The sequence below is a fragment of the Bos indicus x Bos taurus genome, chromosome X, assembly GCF_003369695.1.
Source record: "Bos indicus x Bos taurus breed Angus x Brahman F1 hybrid chromosome X, Bos_hybrid_MaternalHap_v2.0, whole genome shotgun sequence".
In the NCBI taxonomy this organism is placed as follows: domain Eukaryota; kingdom Metazoa; phylum Chordata; class Mammalia; order Artiodactyla; family Bovidae; genus Bos; species Bos indicus x Bos taurus.
In genome coordinates this window covers 100,121,840-100,135,560 of record NC_040105.1, presented here as the reverse complement: position 1 = coordinate 100,135,560, position 13,721 = coordinate 100,121,840, and the positions used below count along the sequence as shown (strand labels likewise).

At 38.4% G+C, this 13,721-nt stretch overlaps 1 pseudogene; it reads right to left on the bottom strand.

The window, feature by feature from the left end:
* Positions 1–361: 361 nt before the first annotated feature.
* Positions 362–13,721, bottom strand: part of LOC113888122 — a 31,831-nt pseudogene continuing 18,471 nt past the window's right edge.

Here is a 13,721-nt window from a genome sequence, read left to right as displayed (position 1 = left end):
GCAGAGCAAAGCAAAAAAAAAAAAAAAAAAAACAGAGCAAAACAAATTACAGTTCCACCAGCTGAGCAGGAACGCAGAAATGCCTCCTTAAGTTGCTGCTTTACCACAAAAACACCAAATACTGAGTTAGTTTAATCCAGAGATATTTTTCAGACAGAGAATGTGATATCAAGTCAAGACAACAAAGAAGGAAACATGAAGGCCTCTGGGAGATGGTCCACTGAGACTCTACCCATAGGTAGGTAGGTACAGATATGAGTTTACACAACAGCTACCTTTAACATTAGGTGCGAACAAGAGAGGTGAACAGACTGAGCTTGATGTGTAAGTGCTGAGGGAGAAGTAGGGAGATATGACCACATCAGCTGACCATCTTCCACTTCCTGTAGAAGCGCAGGACATTCTTGACTTCCACACCAGCTTCAGTTGCCGTCCCCAGCACCAGCTGCAGGGGGTATGAGAGATTCCTAGGGTTGTCTAAACAGATGCCCGTGAGGATGGTGATCATATTCCTGTGGTCGGGGGTCCCCAGCCAGGATGAGTCCAGCAGACCTCTGCAGATGTCAAGCATGTTATAGAGGTCCCAGGCATCAGAGTCTGGCCTGGTCATCCTGGGTCTCACCAACATCACAGACACACAGGACTGGCAGAGAAGGTACTGGTTCCCTCTCTTCAGCTCCCCCTCTAGGAAGGTGATGGCTGCTGAAGCCCGCTTGTCCTCCCTTCTCAGGATATACAATATGTTCACCACGATGTTGGGTATGATGAGGAGAAACTGACCGCTGGTGGCAAGCTGCCGGATGACTGGCAGGTGCTCACAGAGGGCCCAGGCGTCAGGGAACAGGTAAAGGGTCAAAGCTGACCGAATCTGGATGTGCCTGAGAGTTTTCTCCAGCAGCACCACCTCACTTTGAAGCCACAGTTGTACTATGTCTTTGAAAAATCTGATCCTGGAAGTTTTCTCTAGCAACTGCTGAGATGGGTTGTCTGGTCCTTCAAACCCAGTGCTCACAAAGACCCCTGAATGAGAGTCATACCTCAGGAACTGTTCTTAAGGGCAATTACTAACAGACATATGAGCTCCTTTACCTTGTTTTCACTAAACAGTTATAAGTTTGAGTTAATTTTAGTAAATTAATTCATCACTCTGGATCTTTGTCTCCCTATCTAGAAAATGGAAATAATAATAAACTGCCCTACCTACTAGTCCATGAAGCTTATGAAAGGCTGAAATAAGATGTTGTATATAAGAGTTGTTCACAAAATATAATGGTTTGTTTTCACATATTTCACATTCTTTTAGCCGAGAAGCACCTAGTGGTGTTCAAGACGTAAAAGTGAAGTCAACAGAATCACTGTTCTCATGGACTTTATAACACAAGGTGTTCAATTGGCAGACCTATTTCAACCCCTAATATTATGGTAGTCACTGTGCTAACTGAGGGGATTAATGAGGATGAAAAACAAGATCCTTAAATTTAACGTTGTAAATCCATTACACTTCAACTTTTTTAAAAGGGAAAAAGAAAAGCAGGATCCTTACCTTCACAAAGCACACAGTTTATGCAAGAGGCTTGCCCATTAACCAACAACTACAAAATAGCACAGGTAGTACCTTGAGAGAAAAGAGCACAAGAGGAAAGGCTCCCATGCATTTCTAATCATTTCTAATGTTCTCTGCCTGTGCTTCAAAGATGCTGCCAACATGTCATCAGTACTGACCTGGCTCTTTAGACTTGCACAGTTGGGTTCCCCGTATGTGTGGGTAAACTGAATAACAAATTAGCATGCTTTGTATTCCATTATCTATTTTACTGGATTGGCCAAAAAGTTCATTTGGGTTTCGAAAATTTCTGGCCAGTCTAATTCAATTAAAAAACCTGAAATCTTTATTAAAATAGGTTAAGCACCAACATTAAAGAATGAAGCAATAGTAACCCACAGACAACTTTTTAAAAAGACATTAACTCCTCAGTTCAATTTCTTTTCTTTTCTTTTTTTCCTCACTAATGCTAAACAAACATTGTTTAGGGAAGATCCATATTTTTGGCATTGTAGTCCTCAAAATCAAAATATCTATTTATTGTTGGAAAAACATCTCAGAATTGCTTTCATTAATTACCTAATTTAATCTGACTTGAAATATTTAAGCAAAATAAATTTAAAATTCCAACTAGAAACATAAAAGATTTACCAAAGGAAACTTCTACTCTAAGCACTTAACTGACATGAGATATTGTTGTGTATGAGCTCTTCCTGTTTTTTTAATAAAGTATCAAGTTTTCCCAAGATAACATCCCATGGGGCCTGGAAAATTTATTTTTAAAGGGTGTAATTTTTTCCTTTAATATGCTGCTATAATTCTAGGACAGCAGTCTCTCTCTGGGGGAAAAAAAAGGCATTCCAGTGGGTTGCCATCTGTATAGCCCCATTCCAAATGATCAGAACAAACTGGTTCAGAGGCTGAATGACAAATATTATGAATTTCAAACAAATCTAAACCTGCCATTCTTCTCAACTCGGATGCTCAGGAAATCATTTAAAACATTAGATAACCGTGTCATTGCACACATTGAGAGGTGTTTTGATTTCAGGGATTACAATTACCTGAGAAACACAGAACCATTTGCCTTGCAGAAGCTATTTAGATTTGAAGACCTCTTCATCACAGCCCTGAAATTTCATCTTACATCATCTCCCGATGCGAGCTGCCTGTATTATACTTGGAGCTGCTTTGAAAGCTGCAGCCTTGTTTTACTGCCAAGTCTCACAGACAGCGTTAGTATGATAGGCTGTGACACATACAGGTACTTTTGAGAAGAGAGGTTAAATCCTAGAGGGAAAAGGGTTTGGGGAACAAATGACTTAACAACAGGAAGAAATCAGTTAGCCAGCAAAGCAGCAGGACTGAACAGGTATTTAGCTCTTTAAGGAAACATCCAACTATGTATAAAGGTCAAAGAAAAGAATGAGATCAATTGGAGTAGATATTTACAGGTACTTAATATTTGATGATGCTGATATTTAAAGACAAATGACAAGGAATTCATCATTTCTGTGTGCCATTAATTTATAAATATTCTTCATTTAAAAATAAACTTTCTTACAGAAATGATATCCACTTATCATATTTCTTTTTTGAAATGTATTTCTTATTTGATTTGCTTTCAATAATTGAACTATACCAGAGCACACCACTTAAAATGCTTCTTCATTTAACCCAAAAGTAATTAAATCAGTAATAAGCATGTATTATGAATAAGTTTATCAATCGATGTCAGCATTTCAAATGTTGGAAATTGTTCAGTAATATCCAAGATAATGATTTCAGAAATACAGGGGAGGCATCATGACTCAATGTGTATTATGACATTTATGAAATGTTAAGCAGAAAAAAATGAGAAAGAAAAAAAAGAAAAAGAGCTATTAAAGGCAAGCATGTCAATTTCATGAAGTGGTTCAAGATTAGTATTTTATTCAGAATGAACTAATTTAGTATTATTTTATAGTCCTCAGACCAACAGACCAGTCTCTACTTCAAAAATGCTCAGATAACATTTTTCTAATTTAAAGTTTCTCTCTGCTTAAGATTTAACTATCCAAAGAATAATATTTATAAGTTTCATCTATTTTTACCTCGCTTACCAGTAATAGCCTCAAAACATTTCGTGCCTTCAAAGACTTGATTGTTTCTTCCAAGATTTTAGCTATCAAAGTTTTAAATTGTTCCTTGGGATATGTTGGGGCAATTAGATCACTGCCCTCAAAATCTGCATTTAATAGCAGTGATTTTATTTCAAGTTTTGAAAGAAGTAAAGCAGGAGTTATCTCATTAGAAGTTCATTGGCTAGAACTTTATTAAAAAATACTTGTTTTGGGTGTCGTTTTATCTTTTATTAGAAGCCTAATAGATTCATTCTAAAATCAAAAAGCATAAATCCCTTTCCAAATTCTCAAATGTTTCTAAGAAAAAAGGTTTTTATTTTGAATTGGTTACCACTATTAAATTCTTATTTTAGAAAATTCCTTCCTCTTTTATATACAATTGCATATTATAAAGATGATACATATAGTAACCTTTGCATATATCTGTGTATCACCTTTGTATACATTGTGTTATTATTATAAAATTGAGATGTCAAGGATATTGTCAATCTTTAAGGTGTTTTGCTGATCTCTTGAATAATAAAGTGAAAGAGGTTAATATTATTTCATTATCACCCCCCTTTTTCTGTTTCTGTACTCAACATGAATCATTCATTCAATAAGCTTTTTTGCTAAACATTGTGGGTAACACACAAAACACACACACACACACTCTAGGAAGTCAAGACACATACACCATCAAGGAGAAAAAATGATTAAATGCCAATACAGCAGGAGTTGTGATAGAGCTTTTTAAATAGATGAGATTCATCTTCACTGAAATTTATGAAGATGGTGATAGGACTTGAGCTGGGTCTTAAAGTATACTGGATTAAGTTGAAATGAAGGGAGAGGGTATGTACAAGGAAGAGTTAAGAAACAAAGAATGAGCATGACCAGGAGACAATGAATGGAGACTGCTTAACATAAAGCAGTTATGTTTTAATCCCTGTCCCTGGGATTCTCCAGGCAAGAACACTGGAGTGGCTTGCCATTTCCTTCTCCAGTGCATGAAAGTGAAAAGTGAACGTGAAGTCGCTCAGTCGCGTCTGACTCTTAGCGACCCGATGGACTGCAGCCTACCAGGCTCCTCCATCCATGGGATTTTCCAGGCAAGAGTACTGGAGCGGGGTGCCATTGCCTTCTCCGGAAGGTGTTGATAGGGAAAGATAAATTTGGAAATAAATTTTGGAGCAATGTAAGTACTAAAGGGGAGATTTGGCGCTAGTTTTACCCTGGGAATGGGGTAGAAATGGTGAATACAGATGTCCTAGGGAAGAAAACATCAACAGGGTTTTCATCTATTCATTCTAGCAAGCATTTGTCAAGTACCATGTGTGTGTGTGTGTGTGTGTGTGTGTGTGTGTGTGTATAGTCGCTCAGTGTCCTACTCTTTGCAACCCTTTGAACTATAGCCCACCAGGCTCTTTTGTCCATGGGATTCTCCAGGCAAGACTGCTGGAGTGGTTTGCCATTCCCTTCTCCAGCGGATCTTCCCAACTATTTTAATTGGTAGAATATTAATGGGCTGGAGATTCCAATATGGCTTCAAGGCTTTGAGATTTCAAAAACAAATTTTATATTAACTGAAATTTTATTATGCTCTCTGGTCCTTTTAAAAATAAAATTCTAAAAGGTGCTTGAACCACGTAAGGAGAGGGAAACAGATGAACCAAATTTGTGTAATTAGTTCCTGAACTGACCTTCAATTCCACTGTGCTCCTTGCCTTTGAATCCTTATTTCCAAACCTGTCTTCAGCTCCTTTCCTGCCTCACCTCTCCAACTTCCCAGACCCTAACTACTTTATTTCTAGATGTTGTTCCAACTTGGAGGTTTAGATCACCCTGGGCAAAGCCTAAGATAGCTTTCCTTTTCTGGTTTGCACTGGAAAAAATTGACTTGGAGAAAAATTAGGAAGTTTCAGAAGAAAAACAATTAGGGTAGGAAAAAATTGATCACTTTGTCTATGATTCTATTGACTATCACTTTTGTGTCTTCCCTTATAGCTCAGTTGGTTAAAAAAAAAAAATCCGCCTACAATGCAGGAGACACCAGTTGGATTCCTGGATCAGGAAGATCTGCTGGAGAAGGAATAGGCTACCCACTCCAGTATTCTTGGGCTTCCCTTGTGGCTCAGCTGGTAAAGAATCTGCCTGCAATGTGGGAGACCTCGGTTTGATCCCTGGGTTGGGAAGATCCCCTGGAGAAGGGAAAGGCTACCCACTCCAGTACTGTGGCCTGGAAAATTCAATTGACTGTATAGTTCACGGGATCACAAAATGTCAGACATGACTGAGCGACTTTCACTTTCACTATTGACTTAGTAGTGATGGTGGGATTCATTTTCATATAGGTGAGTCCTGATAGACAGATGGAAAATATAAAATTGGAAATTAAGGTAGGAAACAAGATTGGAATGCAGATTTGGGAGTCTTCACCAATGGCAATTAAAGTCTCACAAATGTCCTGAAGAGTATGCCCCTTTCTGTGAGTGGGCATTAGTGGTAAGGAAACAGGTCTGTGGTGTTCTTCATGGTCAACTAATATTAATGTGCTGAGTCTTATTAAGTTTTTGCAACAACTCTATGAGGTAGGAAGGTGAGACAGATTGTCTATCATTTCTTATTAGGATTTTTTTCTAATTAGATTAAGAATTTTACTCATCTTAAGACTGATATACATATTATTCTGAGACTGATTTCTTCTAAGGCCCTACACACATAGACCAATACTTTATTTTCATGCCTGGTCTAATTATTCCAAAAATTAGCTGACTCTGTTGTCTTTCCTATCAGTACACACAGTCTTGCTCTCACAAATAAATGTGATTAGAAAAATTGCACATGTTAAAAAGAAGAACAGCTTAAGGAAATTTGGTCTATAACACACATATCCACTTGTCAGCTAAAAATAAAGCAAATGTGTAAGGGAAAGCATAAAAGAGAAAAGGGCTTGTTATTCTTTGAGAGATATGTTTTGAAACCATTGGTAACTGTACCTGGAAAAACAATAAACTATAAAAAAATCAGTCTTTTTATTCATTTATTAATTTTCTACTGAACATACTACATTGTATTCAAGTTCTTTTCTCTTTTTTAAATCATTTTGTTATATACCATCAAGAAGAGCCATAAATATAAATCCCAGAGGATGGGACAACATTCAGTAACTATAAGACACAGATGGGAAATTAGAAATACAGAGAACTCTTATTCACTCCTTTGGATCACCAGATCATAGAATTGAAAGGAATTTGAAAAAAAAATTAATTTAGGCATCTTTGGTTTAAAGAAGAGAGATTGTGAAAAGCTTAAGGTCCTATAGCTGGTAAATGGTAGAGCTTTCATTCCGTGGTACCACACTAATATTAGTCCCCACACCTTGACTAAATGAATGAATCCAAAAGTAACATTTGAATTCCTACTATGTGGTATGCGTTGAAGGGGAAGCTAAAGTTTAAAAGAAAGTGAAAGTGAAGTTGCTCAGTTGTGTCCAACTCTTTGCGACCCTATGGACTGTAGCCCACCAGGCTCCTTCATGATGGGATATTTCAGGCAAGAATACTGGAGTGGGTTGCCATTTCCTTATCTAAAAATTGGCTCAGTGGGTAGAGAATCTTCCTGCAAAGCAGTAGACACAGGCAGACATGGATTCGATTCCTGGGTCAGGAAAATTCCCTGGAGCAAAGCATGACAACCCACTCCAGTATTCTTGCCTGGAGAATCCCATGGACAGAGGAGCTTGGCAGGCTACAGTCCATAGGGTCACAAAGAGTCAGACACGACTGAAGCGACTGAGCATGCACACACACACATGTCCATAAACAGATGAACGTATATATATCAAATCCATGTCTGCCTGTGTCTCCTGCTTTGCAGGTAGATTCTGTACCCACTGAATCATATATATATATATATATATATATATATATATATATACAAATCACTTTGTTGTACAGCAGAAACTAACACAACGTGGTAAAACAACTATATTCAATAAAATAATTTTTATTTTTTTTAGAGTTTTAAATTTGAAGACACCTACCCTGTTGCTAGGAGTTTTGAAATTGATGTGAAGTCAGCATACAAGAATCAGCTAACAAATACAATCAGAATGAGTCTATAATCAAATGTTCAATGGAAGCAGGGCATTGACTAGGAATATAAGTTGGAATTGGATAGAACAGAGTTATATAACTGAGTTATAACTGTGTTATATAGTTAGACTCTCATTAGTTATCTATTTTATACATAGAAGTGTATATATGCCAATCCCAACCTCCTAATTCATCCCACCTTCTTTTCCCACCTTGGTTTGCATACATTTGTGTCTCTATCCCTGCCTTGAAAATAAGTTCATCTATACCAATTTTTCTAGATTCCACATATAAGTGATACTATACAATATATGTTTTTCTCTTTCTGACTTACTTCACTTTGAATGACACTCTCTAGATACATCCACATTTCTGTAAATGGCATAATTTCTTTCTTTTTATGGCTGAATAATATTCCTATATATATATATATATATTTATACATACACACACACACATATATATATGTATATATCACATCTTCTTTCTTTATTCCTCTGTTGATGGACATCTAAGTTGCTTCCATGTCCTGGCTATTGTAAATAGTGCTGCAATGAACACTGGGGAGCATGTGTCTTTTTGAATTATGGTTTTCTCTGGGTAAATGCCCAATAATGGGATTGCTGGGTCATATGGTAGTTCTATTTTTAGCTTTTTGAGGAACCTACATACTTGTTTTCCACAGTGGCTGCACCAACTTACATTCCCACCAACAGTGAGAGAGAGCTCTCTTTTCCCCACACTTTCTCTAGAATGTATTATTTGTAGATTTTCTGATCATGGCCACACCAGCTATACCAGTGTGAGGTGATATCTCATTGTAGTTTTGAATTGCATTTCTTTAATAATGAGCAATGTCAAGCATCTTTTCGTGTTTGTTGGCCATCTATATGTCTTCTTTGGAGAAATGTCTATTTAACATGAGTCTTCTGCCCGTGTTTTGATTGGGTTGTTTGTTCTTTTGATATTGAGCTGCATGAGCTGTCTGTGTATTTTAGAGATTAATCCTTGTTGGTTGCTTTGCTTGCAAATATTTCCTTCCATTCTGATGGTTGTCTTTTCATCTTATTTATGATTTCCTTTGCTATAAAATTTGCTCAGGAATTTTAAATCCCTGCCCCCCAGATAAGCTGTATTTACTCTTACTGTGAAATTATCAAAATTCCTGCCAAAGCAGTTTCCTCCACTTTAAGATCTTATATCTCACTAACATATGATAAACATTATAGTCTCCTTTTTATGGCAAATAGCACATAACTCCAGAAAAATGTAGAGAAAGCTTCTAGCATAAGTCCTCATTGAAGTGGAAGCATTCAGTGCCCCAAACTGCTTGCTTTAAATTAATGGTTACTATCAAAAGGCTAAGATACAAATGTATACTTATCCAATGGTTTGAGACAACCAAAAAAGAAAAAAAAAAATGGGCAAGTAATATTACTCTTGAGTTTTACTCATTTACAATAAAGTTATCGTACTGCAAATATTAAACCCACAAATGTATTTAACCTGTTTCAAGGAAAAATTGCATCATCTATAGAGGAATTTTAAAATGCATGTTTCATTGCCATTGAATCAGTATTCTTTTTCATTGCTGAGTTTCTCCAGGGCCTGTAATTATGCTGACACATAGTAGGCATGCAATAAATATTGTTGCATTTTCTAGATCAGGTCCTTTTCGCTCTCTAAATATATTAACATTTAACCTCAATGGTTGCTTAGGCCCCAAGGGCTACACAGAGACTAACAACAATATGAAAACATACTTTCAAAGCCATTTCATAAACAATGCTAAAATTAGATATAGTTCTGTGTGTGGCGGGGGAGGCATTTCTCTTCTTTCTGTGGAAAAATTAAGGATTAAAACTGGTGAGATCTTTCAGAGCTGCAGTGTGAGTTTGAATAACAAAGAAAGAAGGAAAGAAAAAGGAAAAAAGCAAGTAAAGCAAGTCAGCCTGATGCAGAATAAGAGAATTAAGAACTGCTTTTATCACTAACCCCCAGGGGAAAAAAAGTTGATAAATGGAGCAAAAATAAGGTAAATACTATACTCCCAAAACAGAAAACTGAAATTTTATGAGGCTGTTGCCAGCTGATATTCCTTACCTACTTGGCTTGAAACAAATGAGAGGCAGAAGAGTTAAACGCTGTGGTGTTATGAGACCAAACCTGGGTCCACTAGTCCACATGTAGTAAAGTCAGTCTACGGACAGCAGGTTGTGGTGAAGAAAAGTGCAACGTTTATAGCAGGGCACCAGGCAAGGAGTCCAGGGCAGCTAGTGCCCAAAACAACCTAACTCCCCAGTGGATTTCAGGAAAGCATTTTAAAGACCCACCACCATATGAGAGGGGGTGGGTCTTGGGGTGAGTGTTCAGCTCATGTTCAGCTCAATTGTGATTCTCTGATTGGTTGATGGTGAGGTAACAGGGTGGTGTCACAGGGGTTAATATTATGGATCCTCAGGCTCCAGTAGGTCTGGGGGTACATGCTTCTGGTCATCAAGTAGTTAAGTCTTCCACTTAACTAGGTTTTAGCATCTGTAAAACAACTCAGGAAATGTCCATCAACTACTATTAGCTACATACTTCAGAGAGGAGCTAAAGCCAAGGATATGGGAGGAGGACCATCCCAGGAAGGACCCATAGGGTCCTACTTGGTTACACTGGTTTTGGAGTCAGATCAGGATATTCACTCCAATTCTGCACTTAAACAAATGTGAGACTTTCAAGGTTACTGTGACGTTAAAGAAAATATTAACAAATAGCAGCTTTCAATAAGTACAGCTTTTTCAGCTCCTTAAGTTATAATTAGTATTTCAACTGTGGACAATCATGCTGAATTTAGTCCTAATAAGGCAATTTTTCTGCCTAAAACAAATACCCACACCATAGGCACTATGAACATGCCAGTAAATCTTGTTGGAATATTTTTAAGCCAAATTTTTTATCACACTAATAATATCCCTAGAGTCAATACAGACAAAATTTAAAAATGCTGCTATAGTACAATCAAGTGTTTAAAAAATAAGCATGAAATAAGTTCCTACTATGTGACATGTTTTGCCAGGCAGAGGCTACCACAATAAGTAAGGCTTAATTGTTGCCCTTAGGGGAGAGAGTGGGAGAAGAGCCTTGTAAATATTTATAAAAGGGGTAATGAGGAGGTCCATTGTTTTCAACTCAGCGAGTCTTGTGGCAGAAAACAACTTGGGATCAGAAACATCCTTGGTCCTTGTTCCCATAATCCTGTAAACCACAACTGGAGATTTCTAGTAGGTCACCACTAAAATGTGAGCCATCTAAACTCAATGAAAACAATCACAGTTAAAAAGAAGAGAGTCCATATATCCAAAGCATGATATGAATCACTCTTAAAAAAGTAAGAGCTAATGGAAAATCAACATTTTTATAGAGTATGCAATTTACCAAGCACTTTCCTTTCTATAATCTCATTTGACCATCATTGTTACAGAGTCCAAGCTCACTCTGCTTGCCACATGACAGGCCAATGAATCCGAGAAATGAGATATTGAGGCAAGGAAGAGACATTAATTGCGGCAGATCAAGAAAATGGCAGGCTAGAGCCTTAAAATAACCACCTTATTGGGGTCTAGACTCCAGGTTCTTTCATAGATCAGAGAGAAAGAAGGGAATGAAGCAATGAGGAACTAAAGTCAAAAGGCAGAAGAGAGAGGGAGAGGCAGTGGGGAAGTAAAGTGAAAGGGTCTCCAATCTTGCAAAACATCTCCAAGGTTATGTCCAGCCTTCGGAAGGGGTGTGTTAATCTCTTCTATTCACAGGTGGACAGGGACAAACTATCTCACCTTGAGCTGAACAAAGGCATTTTGGTTTACAGTCAAGCAGGGGGCAGGGTCCTCTAGGCAAGCCATTGTGTATGATTATAATAATGAAAGCAAGTCAAAGAAACAGTTTCCAACATGGAATCAGAATTGGCTTCCTCCCTGCAACATCATAAATCCATGAACTAAGCAGTCATTCCTTGGCACATTTTATAGGTAAGGAAACAGGCTTCAAAAAGTGGAGCAAATAATTTGAATTGGTATGATATGCTGGGAAATAAAAGCAGGTGTTCTTGAGGACTGCAAAAAGAAATGCCTCAAAGGTAGAAATCAGGTGGGATCAAATTAAAGAATAAAAAGGAAGGGAAGAAGGGAGGGAGAGAAAAAAAGCAAGCAAGGAACAAAAGGAAGGAAGGAAAGAAAGAAAGCAAGATAAGTCACAGTCCAAAGGCACAGAGGAGGAAGAGCTCCTGAAAAGTGAGGAGACTTTTTGAAGTGCTTCTAACACAGAGATGGCTGAGACCATGGAGCAACCAAAATGATGATAGGTGAGCCCTACAGAAGAAGCAGTGAGAAATTTTGACCCCACCGTAATGCCTCTATCATGATCTTGGACCAGCCAACAAAAAAGTTGCCTATGCATCCTATCTCCATTTCCTTTCCTTGATGCCCTTAGACCACTCTAATCAGATTCTAGCCCTTCCATTAATGCCACCAACAGTGCTCTCATGGAGGTGACTAACGAACTCCAAAGTTGTTGTGGGAGCATGTAATTTCCTTGGTTCTGTCTCATCACAACGAAAATTTGAAGCAACAGACGTTAAAGCCCTCAGACAGACCATGTCTCAGCTCTCGAACAGATCAGCATTACAGCTCTTGGACAGATCAGTGTTACAGCTCCGTGTTACACCCAGTTTTATTTAAGAAAATACATCCTTGAGGCGTGAGGGCATGCTGACCCAAAAGAAGGGAAGAGAAGAGAGAGAGACCCCTGGCCCTTTGACTCCTCTTTTTATGTTTTTTCTCCTCCCCCCTGGGCCTGCCCTGTGTAAATTGGGCTAGCTAGGAGTGTTGTTTGTTCTACCTGAGGTCCTCACTCCGGTCCTAGGACCTTCCTTTGTTCTATTTTTGTGGGCTTTTCCCTTCCTTGTCTTTTAGCCACCACCATTCTGGACTCCTTTTTCCTATTCTAACTACCTAACAAAAGTGTTCAGAAAAGGCAATGGCAACCCACTCCAGTACTTTTGCCTGGAAAATCCCATAGATGGAGGAGCCTGGTAGCCTGTAGTCCATGGGGTCGCTAAGAGTCGGACATGACTGAGCGACTTCACTTTGACTTTTCACTTTCATGCATTGGAGAAGGAAATGGCAACCCACTCCAGTGTTCTTGCCTGGAGAATCCCAGGGACGGGGAAGCCTGGTGGGCTGCCCTCTATGGGGTCGCACAGAGTCAGACACGACTGAAGTGACTTAGCAGCAGCAGCAACAAAAGTGTTAATCCAGTAGTTAATTCTCAGTCCTCATCTTACTTGACTTGAATGTTCGTGTGCCACAAATTCATATGTTGAAATCCTAATCCTAATAGGTGAGGCTTCTGGGATGTGCTTAGGTCATGAGGGTGAAAACTCTCATGAATGGAATTAGTGTCCTTATAAAAGAGGCTCCATAGCTCCTTCCACTGCATGAGGATACAGCAAGAAGTTGGCAGTCTGAGACTCAGAAGAGGGCCCTCACCCAACCATGCTGGCACCCTGATCTTCGACTTCCAGCCTCCAAAACTGTGAGAAATTTCTGTTGTTTATAAGCCCCCTAACCTGTGGTATTTTGTTATGGCAGACCAAATACACAAAGAGGATTTATCAGGAAAATTAAAAACAATAATGGGCATCTCTTCCTCTATATCTGAGAGACAATTCAAATTCAGCATGTTCAAACCTGAACTCCTGGGCTTCTCCCTCAAGCTACTCTACCAGCCTTCCTCATCTCAATGGATGTCAGTTTCATATTTCCAGTTGTTCAGGCCAATAAAAACCTTGAAGTTATTATTTTAAAAAAATATTTCTTGAAATAAGTATATATATTAGACATCTAATGTTTAAGAATTTATACAAATTGAACAAATGCAGAATCAGAACTGGGAGTCCTCTGGTAACCTAGAGATTAGGATTCCAGGATTTCACTG